Here is a 13,877-nt window from a genome sequence, read left to right as displayed (position 1 = left end):
AGGCACCCAAAACAATGACAGCAAGCCAGAAGTGGAGCAAGCCAACAGCTGTGCCCTGATTGAAAAAGAACCTTCCTCTTGTGCCCTGAACTCAATATGCCAGCCTCAAAACCAAAGCTCACATCAGAAAATTCATTACAAACCATGATAAATAAGAAAAAAGAGAAAAAAGCCAAAGAAATGCAAGAGTCCTTTGTGATATTTGGCAGGATTTAGACACAAAGAAACTGGCTGTTTCCAGATTCATCCCCCCCTTCCACAGACTGACTTTGGAATTCTGATTGAATTCACCTCAAGATAGCTCTCACACTCCATTTGGAGGGAATTAGAATCTGTCACCTCAGCAGAAGCGTTCCATGTCATTTTCCAAAACACAGAATCTCACCTTGGTTGTGCTGCCTATGGATTTCTAATCCTGAAAGGTCAATTTGCTGTGTTTTTTTTTTTCTTTAATAATGGCTACTCTGTCCAAAATCTTGCTTGTATTGCATCAGAATACAAAATTTGGGAAGGAAGAAGACAAAACCAACTCAGACCCCGAAAATATTTAGGAAATTGCCACACAAGAAACCACAAATCAGCTGAGGCACTCAAAACAATGACAGATAGCCAGAATTGGAGCAAGCCAACAGCTGTGCCCTGATTGAAAAAGAACCTTCCTCTTGTGCCCTGAACTCAATATGCCAGCCTCAAAACCAAAGCTCACATCAGAAAATTCATTACAAACCATGATAAATAAAAAAAAAGAGAAAAAAGCCAAAGAAATGCAAGAGTCCTTTGTGATATTTGGCAGGATTTAGACACAAAGAAACTGGCTGTTTCCAGATTCATCCCCCCTTCCACAGACTGACTTTGGAATTCTGATTGAATTCACCTCAAGATCGCTCTCACACTCCATTTGGAGGGAATTAGAATCTGTCCCCTCAGCAGAAGCGTTCCATGTCATTTTCCAAAACACAGAATCTCATCTTGGTTGTGTTGCCTATGAATTTCTAATCCAGAATGGTAAATATGCTGTGTTTTTTTTTCTTTCATAATGGCTACTCTGTCCAAAATTTTGCTTGTATTGCATTAGAATACAAAATTTGGGAAGGAAGAAGGCAAAACCAACTCAGACCCAGAAAACATTTAGGAAATTGCCACACAAGAAACCACAAATCAGCTGAGGCACCCAAAACAATGACAGCAAGCCAGAAGTGGAGCAAGCCAACAGCTGTGCCCTGATTGAAAAAGAACCTTCCTCTTGTGCCCTGAACTCAATATGCCAGCCTCAAAACCAAAGCTCACATCAGAAAATTCATTACAAACCATGATAAATAAGAAAAAAGAGAAAAAAGCCAAAGAAATGCAAGAGTCCTTTGTGATATTTGGCAGGATTTAGACACAAAGAAACTGGCAGTTTCCAGATACATCCCCCCCCTAACACAGATTGACTTTGGAATTCTGATTGAATTCACCTCAAAATCGCACTCACACTCATTTGGGAGGGAATTAGAATCTGTCTCCTCAGCAGAAGCGTTCTATGTCATTTTCGAAAACACAGAAACTCATCTTGGTTGTGTTGCCTGTAGATTTCTAATCCTGAAATGGCAATGCGCTGTGTTTTTTTTTCTTTCTTTCATAATGGCTACTCTCCAAAACCTTGCTTGTATTGCATCAGAATACAAAATTTGGGAAGGAAGAAGGCAAAACCAACTCAGACCCAGAAAGCATTTAGGAAATTACCACTCAAGAAACCACAAATCGGCTGAGGCACCCAAAACAATGACAGCAAGCCAGAAGTGGAGCAAGCCAACAGCTGTGCCCTGATTGAAAAAGAACCTTCCTCTTGTGCCCTGAACTCAATATGCCAGACTCAAAACCAAAGCTCACATCAGAAAATTCATTACAAACCATGATAAATAAGGGAAATGTGAAAAAGCCAAAGAAATGCAAGAGTCCTTTGTGATATTTGGCAGGATTTAGACACAAAGAAACTGGCTGTTTCCAGATTCATCCCCCCCTTCCACAGACTGACTCTGGAATTCTGATTGAATTCACCTCAAAATCGCACTCACACTCATTTTGGAGGGAATTAGAATCTGTCCCCTCAGCAGAAGCGTTCTATGTCATTTTCCAAAACACAGAAACTCATCTTGGTTGTGTTGCCTGTAGATTTCTAATCCTGAAATGGCAATGCGCTGTGTTTTTTTTTTTCTTTCATAATGGCTACTCTCCAAAACATGCTTGTATTGCATCAGAATACAAAATTTGGGAATAGGAAGGCAAAACCGACTCAGACCCAGAAAACATTTAGGAAATTGGCACTCAAGAAACCACAAATCGGCTGAGGCACCCAAAACAATGATAGCAAGGCAGAAGTGGAGCAAGCCAACAGCTGTGCCCTGATTGAAAAAGAACCTTCCTCTTGTGCCCTGAACTCAATATGCCAGCCTCAAAACCAAAGCTCACATCAGAAAATTCATTACAAACCATGATAAATAAGAAAAATGAGAAAAAAGCCAAAAAAATGCAAGAATCCATGATGATATTGGACTTGATTTAGTCTCAAGAAAACCGAATGTTCCCGGATTCATCCACACCTCCAGCTGATGCCTGTGGAATTCTGTCTGAATTAACCTGAAAATCATAGTGAAACTCATTTTGGAGGCAATTAATATCTGTCACCTCAGCCAAAGTGTTCCATTTGATTTTCCAAAACACAAAAACTCACCTTAGTCGTGTTACCTGTAGATTTATATTCTTCAAATGCCCATTTGTAATGTTTTTTATTTCATAATGGCTACTCTGTCCAAACTCTTGTTTGTGTTGCGTCAGAATACAGAATTTGGGAATGAAGAAGGCAAAGCCAACTCAGACCCAGAAAACATTTAGGAAATTGCCAGACAAGAAACCACAAATCGGCTGAGGCACCCAAAACAATGACAGCAAGCCAGAATTGAAGCAGGCCAACAGCTATGCCCTGTTTGAAAAAGACCATTCCTCCTGTGCACTGAACTCTATATTGCAGCCTCAAAACCAAAGCTCACATCAGAAAATTCATTACAAACCATGATAAAAAGAAAAAAGAGAAAGAAGCCAAAGAAATGCAAGAGTCCTTTGTGATATTGGGCTTGATTTAGTTGCAAGGAAACCAGCTGTTCCCGGATTCATCCACCCCTCCTAGCTGACTGGCTGTGGAATTCTGATTGAATTCACCTGAAAATCGCACTCACTCTCGATTTGGAGGAAATTAATATCTGCCCCTCAGTGGAAGGGTTCTATGTCATTTTCCAAAACCCAAAAACTCATCTTGGTCATGTTGCCTATGATTTCTAATCATGAAAACCCAATATGTTCTGTTTTTCAATTTCCTGATGGATCCTCGTTCTAAACCCTTGTTTGTATTGCATCAGAATACACAATTTGAAAAGGAAAAAGGCAAAACCAACTCAGACCAACAAAGCATTTAGGAAAAAGTCGCTCAAAATGAAAAATTGCCTGAGGCACCCAAAGCAATTACAGAAAGCCAGAATTGGAGAGAAACAACAGCTGTGCCCTAATTGAAAAAGACCATTCCTCTGGTTCCCTGAACTCCTTAAGCCAGCCTCAAAACCACAACCCACATCAGAAAATTTATTACAAACCATGATAAATAAGAAAATGTGAAAAATGCAAAAAAGAAAAAGAAATGCAAGAGTCCTTCGTGATATGGCGCTTGTTTTAGTACAAGGAAACCAGCTGTTTCCGGATTCATCCACCCCTCCCAGCTGACTGACTGTGGAATTCTGATTGTATTCACCTGAAAAGAGAGAACATTTATAAGTATATTGGGACTGTGGAACCTGTCATTTACCAATCACATGTTAGACTGAATCATAGACCAAATATAGGGAAGAAATCCTATGCATGTAAACCTTGTGGGAATTCATTCAGTATTAAATACCCTCCATCACAGCACTCATATTGTGGAAAACCCTCATGTGTGTAATGATTGTGTGGAAACCACTCACCAGAAGTCAGATCTCATTAGACATCAGAGAATTCACACAGGGTTGAAATCTTACAAATCTAATGACTGTGGGAAGTTCTTTGGCCAGAAGAAACACCTCATAAATCATCAGAGAATTCACACAGGTGAGAAACCTTTTGAATGTAATGACTGTGGAAAATCCTTTGGCCAGAAGGCAAACCTCATAAATCATCAGAGAATTCACACAGGTGAGAAACCTTATGAATGCAATTACTATGGAAAATCCTTTGGCCAGAAGGCAAACCTCATAAATCATCAGAGAATTCACAGAGGGGAGAAACCTTATGAATGCAATCATTGTGGAAAAGCTTTTGCTGAGAAATCAAAGCTCACAAAGCATCAGACAATTTGTACTGGGGGAAACCTTATGATTGCAATGACTGTGGAAAAACCTTTGCTGAGAAGTCAAACCTCAGAAAGTATCAGAGCCTTCACACCATGGAGAAAGCTTATAAATGAAATGACTGTGGAAAAGCCTTTGGTCCCATCCTTGCATACCAAGGATAAATCCCACTTGGTCTGGGTGGATGATCTTTCTGATGCATTGTTGGATTCAATTGGCCAGAATTCTGTTGCAGATCTTTGCATGTATGTTCATCAGGGAAATTGGTCTATAATTACTTTCTTTGTTGCACTTTTTTCAAGTTTAGGAATGAAGGTGATGTTGGCTTCATAGAAAGAATTTGGGAGAATCGCCTCTCTCTCAATTGTTTTGAATAACTTGAGAAGAATTGCAGTTAGTGCTTTAAATGTCTGTTAGAATTCAGCAGTGAAGCCTTCCAGTTTTGGGGTTTTCTTGGTAGTGATGGTCTTTATTACTGGTATCATTTCCATCTGGTTATGTGTGTGTTTAGGTTTTCTATATCTTTGTTGCTCAATTTAGGTAGGTTTTATGGATGGAAGGATGGTGGAAAGCCTCTTTGCTGTACTTCATAACTCATAAGATATCAGAGTATCCACACAGGGAATTTTCTACTTGACCTTTTTGTGCAAGTTATATCTCATGAAATATTAGAGAATTCACCAAGGGGAGAAATGCATGAATATAATACATGTGAATAGCCTTTGTGGTGCAAATCAGACCTCATCAAACATAAAAGAATTCTCATGGGGAGCAATTTTATGAATGTAATGACTCAGAGCCTTTTACCATAATTCAGCCCTCATTGTACATCATCAAATTCATATAGGGAAAAACTCCTTTGAAAGTAAAATCCCTTTAATTAGAAGCCATACCTCATAAGACAACAGGGAATTCACGTGGGAGAGAAACCTTATGGGTGTAATGAGTGTTGGAAAGCTCTGCCCAAATCTCTCCTTATATCAGAATGCACAACATATATATCTAATGAATGAAATAAATGTGAGAAAGTCATTTCACATAGGTAATGCCTCATAATCCATCATGGAATTTGAACAAGGGAGAGACCTTAACAATATAATGAATGTGGAAGAGCTTTTCTCCAAAATTCATGTAAGTATTGTGACAAAACCTTTTGCTGGAAATCACATCCTATCCAACAGAGACTCATGTAAAGGAGAAAGCTTATAAATATTATTAGAGTCAGAAGTCAATGGTACATCAGAGAATTGACACAGGTGGTTTCTTAGGTGTATACTGATTGTGCAAAAACATTTTCTTTATTTCAGGCTTGTATAGACACAGAATTCACAAAAGGTGATAGTCTTTGCATGCTGTAAATACAATAAAACCTTTAGCCAGAAATTAGACATCAACAGACTTCAGAGAATTCATAAGGAACAAAAGTCTATGCAATGAATTTGGAAAATGTATTTCTGTTATAAATCAGTCTTCAATTCCCATGAATAGACTCACAAATGAGAAAACATGCATGCATAGAAAAGTTTTGTACCATAAATTATCTCTAGATGGTAAACTAATATATCACACAAAAGAAATATCATGAGTGTAATGGAATTGGGAAACCCTTTGCTATAAGGCAGATTTCCAGAAAGCTTAGCAAGATTACAGAAAAGTCTCTGAAAATGTAACATGTCTGAAAGATTTGTTGGCATCACAAACTGGAGGATAGCTCAAGTGCATGTGTTTTTGTGCCTGGCATCCAAATTGATATCTCTTTTTCTTTGATGAATTCCTTGTTTATTTATTTAGCAGATTTAGAGACAAAGGATTCCTGTCCATTGATTTACTACTATATGCCCACAATTGCCATGGTAAAGTATATGGCAAAAACTGAGTGCTGGGGGCTGTGAATCTGATTCATCACTGATAACATTGAAGACATTGGTTCCTGGTTCTTATGCTGCTATGCATGGAAATGTTTCTCTAATTTCATTTTCAAATAGTTCATTGTTAATATAAAGAAATGCTTCTAATTTTTAAAATTTCATTGAAATAATTTGTGATTAATGTGTCCTAGTCATGCATTATTACAGGGTGTAGTGCAATATTTGCACACATTTATGCAGTAAAAAGTGATCAAGCTAAGCAACTACAGTTTTATTAAGTTTTTAAAGAGTTATTTATTTGAAAGACAGAGTTACAGAGAGAAGTAGCAGCAGAGAGAGAGAGAGGTCTTCCTCTGCCGGTTCACTCCCCAGATGGCCACAATGGCCGGAGCTCTGCCAATCTGATTCCAGGAACCAGGAGCTTCTTCCAGATCTCCCACTTGGGTGCAGGGACCCAAGGACTTGGGCCATCTTCTACTGCTTTCCCAGGCCATAGCAGAGAGTTGGATCAGAAGAGGAGCAGCCAGGACTAGAACTGGTACCCACATGGGATGCTGGTGCTTCAGGCCAGGGTGTTAGCCCACTGTGCCACAATGCTGGCCCCCAAGCAACTACAGTTTCTAATTCTTCTCCATGATTTGAGACTACCAGCTCCTCTCCTTCAGTTCTTTACACAGAACCTAATATGGTTGAATGTAGTCATCTCATTATATTATGGAACACCAGAAGTTCTTTCTGCCTCTTTGATTTTTGATACCTATTATCCAATCCCCCTCTATCCCTAGCTGCTTCCCTTCTCAGCCTCTAGTAATCACAGTTCTGTGTTCAGATCCATTATTTTCTTTCACTTCCACATGCGACAAGGACCAGGTGACATTTGTGTTCCTGCTTCTGGCTTATTTCAATTAATTTAATAATATTTTGTTCTTTTTTTGTATCTAAAAGAGGTTGCCCTGTCCATTGTTTTTCATTGATGGACAGCTAGATTGGTTTCACATCCTGGCTGCAGTGAACTGTGTTATAGTGGCTGTGTTATGGGAAAATTGCTGTATCTTTGATATGCTCTCCTCCTTTCCTTCTAATAAAATTTCCTTATTCTATATAGCCAAGAGCAAGATAACTCTCACATGGTAGGTCAATTTTTATCTTAGTTTAATTTTTGTTATTTATTTGAAAGAGTTACAATAGAGGTAGAGACACAGAGAGGTCCTCCATTAGCTGGTTCGCTCTACAGATGACTACAAAGGCCAGAGTTATGCCATTCTGAAACCTGGAGACAGGAGCTTCCTCTGGGTCTCCCTCATGGGTGCATGGGCCCAAGGACTTGGGCCATCTTCTACTGCTATCCCAGGAGATAGCAGAGAGCTGTATTGGAAGAAGAGCAGCTGGAACTAGAACTGGCACCCAAATGGGATGCTGGCCCTTCAGGCCAGGGCTTTAACTCACTGCACAACAGCGCCAGCCCCAATTTTTATCCTTTTTAAGGAATGACCATACTGTTCTGCATAACATCTGTACTAACTTGTGTTTTCACCCACCATATATGATGGTTTTCTTTTCCCATGTGCTCTCTAGCATTTGTTATTTTTTATCAGTTTGGCATAAAAATGATATAGTATTGTTCATGTTTTTGTGTATTTTGAAATCAGTTAATTTGTTTATTAAATCTTTATTATTTGAAAGGTGGATTTAGAGAGAGAGGGAAAGACATAGATAGCTTTCATCTGCTGGCTCACACCCCAGAGAGTTTCAACAGTTGAGCCTGGGGCATGCTGGAGTCAGGAGCTTCATCCAAGTCTCCCACATGAGTGGCAAGGACCTGAGTCCTTCGTCCATCTTCTGCTGGTTTCCCAGGTGTTTAGCAGTGAGCTAAATTGGAAGTGGAGATTCCTAAACTCAAAGTGGAACTCAGATGTTATGCTGGCCTCACAGATTGCAGCTTTCCCCACTTGGCCACAATGCCAGCCCCTCTATCAATTTAATTCCTCAAAAATAGCTCAGTAATGTTGGCATCTATCTCATTTTGTTTTTTCTCTGTTATTATTCAACTTATTGATGTCTTATTTTTGTTCACATTATTCCTCTCAATTGCTCTACCTGAGGTGAGTAGGGCTGCTGTGTTGCTTAAATGAAGTGTATGCTTTAGATTACTCATTTAATGAGTGCATGTCATTCACATAGCACTTCACTGAAGTTCTACTATGTCCCAAATCCTCTTCTAGGCACAGAATTTAGACCACTTTTCTCTTAGGCCCAGATCTTGCCTTTAACATACTACTTGGAATTTAGTAGCTCATGAAATCTGCAGACTGCATAAATGAATGACTATTTTGAGGGCTGTGCTTTTGTGGAGGAACTTCATAGGAGACCGAAGGAATAAAATAAATCAAAAGTATCCACAGTATATAGAATGTATACTATTTTACAAGTCACAGAGAAGAAGAAGAAGAAGGAAAGTAGTAAGACTAGAAAGTTTGTGGCAAGACTAACAGGCGCTGGTCAAGAACTTAATAAGCACATTAGGAAAGCAGTAAGGTTTCTTTTTTTTTTTTTGAGGAAAAGTTTTTATTTCTAGTGATGAAATTGGCTACAGAACATTATGAAAGTTTAAAAATACAAAGAGAAATTGTCTATAATTAATAGATTCAAAATTTGACAATCAGTGAATATCATTATTAGTCATTACCAACAACAGTTATTGATTTGAAAGGCAGAGTGACAGGAAGAGGGAACCACTGCTTCACTCCCCAGACACTTGCAATAGCCAAAGCTTGACCAAGCCAAAACCAGGAACTGGGAATTCATTCTGGATGTCCCATTTGGGTGCAGGGACCCAAGCACTTCTGCCATCCTCCGTCTCCTCCCAGGGTGCACACTAGCAGAAACTTGCCTCAAAGCAGAGAAGCTACCACTCAAGCCAGGCATTTGTATATGGGATGTGGGTGTGTGGTGGTGATAGCAAGCCCTCATGGATTAAAAAAAAAAAAAAAAAAAAAAAAAAAAAAAAAAAAAAAGTTATTTCTATGCCAAGGAAATTACTCTGTAGTCTTTCTCTTATAAACTACGTATTGCTGAACCTAGATAATTTTTCCTTTATTTAACAATGACATGAAAATGTCAGTTGAGTTGGCTTTCCTGAAGACCTTGTTTCTTGAATATTAGTGGCTAGCTGAGATAAATTCTTTTCATCTCTTTCTCGCTTCGGCAGCACATGTGCTCGCTTCGGCAGCACATATACTAAAATTGGAATGATACAGAGAAGATTAGCATGCCCCTGCGCAGTAAGGTTTCTTTACCTCCCTGTAGGCTCTGCTCTCCAGAGGTGAACAGGGTCCTCTAAACCCACTTGCTGCACACACAAACACCTGAGTGTTGTATTCTCCCACAGGTGTTGGAGACTGATATGGTGTTCTGATTTATATTTACATAATGGCTAGTGACATCGGGCATATTCACATGTTTTGACCATGTACATTTCTTCTGAGAAATGTCTATTCAGATCCTTGCCTGTTTCTTCACTGTATTTTTTGGAGTTTTTCCAATTCATGTAAATGTTCTGGAAATCTGTAAACATTCAGAGTTTTAATTTTTCCTGCCATCTGTTCATTGTATCTACACTCTGATGTTTACTTTGTTGTGAAGAAGTATCTTAGTTGGATATACTCAAATGTCTCTGTTTTTATTTTTGTGACTATTGCTATTGGAATCTTACCCAAAAGCTATTGTGTGTTGACAATATTTAGAGTTTCCCTATGTGTACTTGGGTTTGGGTCTTATGATTACATTTTAATTCACTGTGAGTTCACTTTCACATAGTGTAAGAGATGTTGGAGTCTCTTTTCAGGCTTCTACATATGGATAATCAAGTTCCTCTGCACCACTTGTGAAAGAGATTCTTCTTTCTCCAGTTCATTTTAGTTCCTTTGTTAAATATGAGTTGCTGGTAGAAATTTGGGTTTATTTCTATGCTACCAAGTCTTTTCCATTGAACTATGTGTCTGTTATTATATCAGTGCTAACACTTCTTCTTTTTTTTTTTTTTTTGCAGTATATTTATTTGAAAGGCAGAGTTACAGAGAGGTAGAGGCAGAGAGAGAGAGAGGTCTTCCATCCACTGGTTTACTCCCCAAATGGCCACAATGGCCGGAGCTCTGTTGATCTGAATCCAAGTGTCAGGAGCTTCTTCCAGGTCTCTATGCAGGTGCAGGGGCCCAAAGACTTTGGCCATTTTCTACTTTTTTCTCAGGCTATACCAGAGAGGGGTATAAGAAGTGGAGCAGCTGGGAAACATACTGGCACCCATATGAGATGCCGGCACTGCAGACGGTGACTTTACCTGCTTTGTCATAGTGCTGACCCCTGTAATATGTCTTAAAATATGGTGTGATGTCTCCAGCTTTTTTTTGCTTTATAATATTGCTTTAGATGTTAAGCATCTCTCATGTTTCTATGTGAATTTTAGCATCATTTTTTCTAGCTCTGAGAACATCGTTGGTATGTTGATTGGGATTACATTGAATTTGCAAATTGCTTTTGGTAGTATGGATATTTTGGTATTATTCTTCCCATTCACAAACATAAGTTTTCTGTGAGACTGTCAAAAAGCCTTGACAAAAATTGGACTTTATTACACAAAAATTCATCACTTTTTGGGATCATTTAAATCCATAATTTTGCACTAATATTTGATAAATAATTAAAGACTTTGAGCATTTTAGTAGGAGAAATTAAAATATTTATCAATTTATTCAAATAGTGTTTAGATGTGATATTCAAATATTGTTTAGAGCCATTGTCTGTATTCCCTCTAAATTACGATCTTTTTGCTTTTTGCCTGTTAAACTTGTCCCTTGATTCAAGAACCCTTTTTAATGTAATGTAAACTGAAAATGTCATTTCATAAGCTAAAAAAAATGACAAAGAAGGAAAAAGAAGGGAGGGAGGTTGAGTATATAATTATGTTCTCCGAATTTTTTCTATAAAACATATTGAATCATTTAAAAGCTAATTAAAATTAAACTCAAAATTGGACCATTATGACCAATACTTAAAACAAGTGATTAAAAACTGTAGATGTCTTCAATTTTGATTATCATTCTTCTTTAGAATATCTGAAAGAAATCCGGCTTCTCACTTTAAAATATACCAGTGTGTTAGAATTCAGTATTAAATGACTTTGTTTAAAAGTTTTATTTAATCTATTGCTTTAAGTAGTAATACTATGGCCATTGTAAAACAAAATCCTTATCATTTTTCATAAAACAGAAAGGGCCTTTAAAACATCATCACTAAAAATATTAAGAGACCTAAAATATAACATTCTTAAAACCCAAGTGATACCATTCAAAATTTTCAAATATGCAGGGATAGTTCATGTCAAGTAACTAAATAATTGTGAAGTGTATATATGGAATAGCTTCTATAAATTCTTTTGGCAAGGGCTGGCACTGTGGCATAGTGGGTGAGGCTGCCACCTGCAGTGCTGGTATTCCATAGGGGCATCAGTTCAAGACCTGGCTGCTCCACTTCCTATCCAGCTCTCTGCTATGGCCTGGGAAACACTATAAAATGGTGCAAGTCCTTGGGCCCCTGCACCTGCATAGGAGACCAGGAAGAGGCTCCTGGCTCCTGCCTTCCAGTCAGCACAGCTCCAGCCATGGAGGCCAACTGTGGAGTGAACCAGTGAATGGAAGACCACTCTCTCTGCCTGTCCTTCTCTCTCTGTGTAATTCTGACTTTCAAATAATATAAATAAATCTTTAAAAATTCTTTTGGCAAATAGATGAAGCTACTTGTTATACATTTCAAATAAATAGCAAACATACTAGAAAAATATATTGAATAAAATTTAAGCAACTCATAGCTATACACAGAAATTTCTCACCATAACAACATAGCAACCACTAAATTTCCAAATTCAATTTTCCACAACTTAGAATCTTTAACTCCAGAAGGAGTACAAAATTGACAGAACAGTGGCCTATGTATCAGGATACCTAATGCTAATACAGAATTATCCCTGCCACAACTTACCTATGTGACCTTGAACAATTCACTTTACTTCTCTGGGCTTGGCATTTAGCATCCTCATGTGATAAAGGAGGCTTGGATAAGATCAGTTGTACTCTGTCTTGAGACTTCAATGATCTCTCAGTTTCCAAACAGGCACCTTAAGGGAAAGTAAACCTTTAGATCAAAGCTTACATTTTTAAATATAAATATATTTTAAACTGTTTCTACAACTAGTACAAAACAACACATTCAAATGTGTACCATGCCACTTTTCAATATTTGGGAATAATTAATGCATCATTTTAGAGCATTGTCTTGAGGCCAGTGCTGTGGTGTAGCTAGTAAAGCCACTGCATGCAGTGGGGGCATCCCATATGGAGGCCGGTTCAAGTCCAGGCTGCTCCACTTTCCATTCAGCTGTCTGCTATAGCCTGGGAGAGCAGTAGGAAGTTGGCCCAAGTCCTTGGGCCCCTGAATCTGCATGGGAGACCCTGAAGAGGTCCTGGCTCCTGGTTTCAGATTGGCATATCTCTGACCTTTTAGGCCATCTGGGGAGTGAACCAGCAGATGGAGGACCTCTCTCTCTCTCTCTCTTCCTCTTGTTCACTATCTGTGTAACTCGGACTTCCAAATAAATAAATAAATAAATCTTTTAAAAAATCAAAAGAATATTGTCTGGCACACAGTGAACCACTAAGTACAAGATATTATTAGTAATATTAGATTGAAATATTGAAATAAACTAGGCAATAAGCCTTAAGATGCAAATTAATACCAAGAAATATAATCTCAAATTTCTGTGTTCAACAAGGTAGTCTCTTTTCACTACTAACTTTATACTAAATAAGATATTTTGATATTTTGTTAAGAGTAAATTTATCGGGGGCCAGCGCCGTGGCTCACTTGGTTAATTCTCCACCTGTGGTGCTGGTATCCCTTATGGGCAAGGTGTTCTAGTCCTGGTTGCTCCTCTTTCAGTCCAGCTTTCTGCTATGGCCCGGGAAGGCAGTAGAGGATGGCCCAAGTGCTTGGGCCCTGCACCCGGATGGGAGACCAGGAGAAAGCACCTGACTCCTGGCTTTGGATGGGCACAGCTCCAACTGTGGCAGCCATCTGGGGACTGAACCAATGGAAGGAAGACCTTTCTGATTTCTCACTGTATATAACTCTACCTGTCAAATAAAAAAAATTATTAGTTTTTCATAAAAACTGCAGTATTGAAAAAGTTCTAAAATCCCTCTAATTCTAAATGTCTGTGACTGCTAACTCATTAGCACATATTGCATTCTTTACATCTGGGTAATCATGACAATTCACTTTTAAATGATTAACAGATCTGCTGTTATATATAAATACATGCTTTTCCGAAAATCATACAATAAGCAGGCTACATACTTTACTTCAAGTAGAACTGCCATATCCAGTCCTACAATTGTAAATAAGACAGTTTCAATTGTTCAGCATTATCAATTATAAATTCCAATCGTGTAGCAATACTCATAAGAATTTAGGGGGCCGATGCTGTGGAGTAGCAAGTAGAGCTGTGGCTTGCAGTGCTGACATTCCAATTGGGTGCCAGTTCAAGTCCTGGCTACTCAAATTACTATCCATCTTTTTAGGCAAGTAAGACTTACTATCCAGC

General features: G+C 38.5%; 1 pseudogene; it reads left to right on the top strand.

Annotated features, from left to right (window-relative positions):
* The first annotated feature begins 9,436 nt into the window (after positions 1 to 9,436).
* Positions 9,437 to 9,504, top strand: LOC138848355 (U6 spliceosomal RNA; annotated as a pseudogene).
* Positions 9,505 to 13,877: the final 4,373 nt, after the last annotated feature.

Source organism: Oryctolagus cuniculus, unplaced genomic scaffold (assembly GCF_964237555.1).
Source record: "Oryctolagus cuniculus unplaced genomic scaffold, mOryCun1.1 SCAFFOLD_201, whole genome shotgun sequence".
Lineage (NCBI taxonomy): Eukaryota > Metazoa > Chordata > Mammalia > Lagomorpha > Leporidae > Oryctolagus > Oryctolagus cuniculus.
Note: the sequence above shows the minus strand (reverse complement) of the source record. Positions and strands in the feature narration are given on the sequence as shown.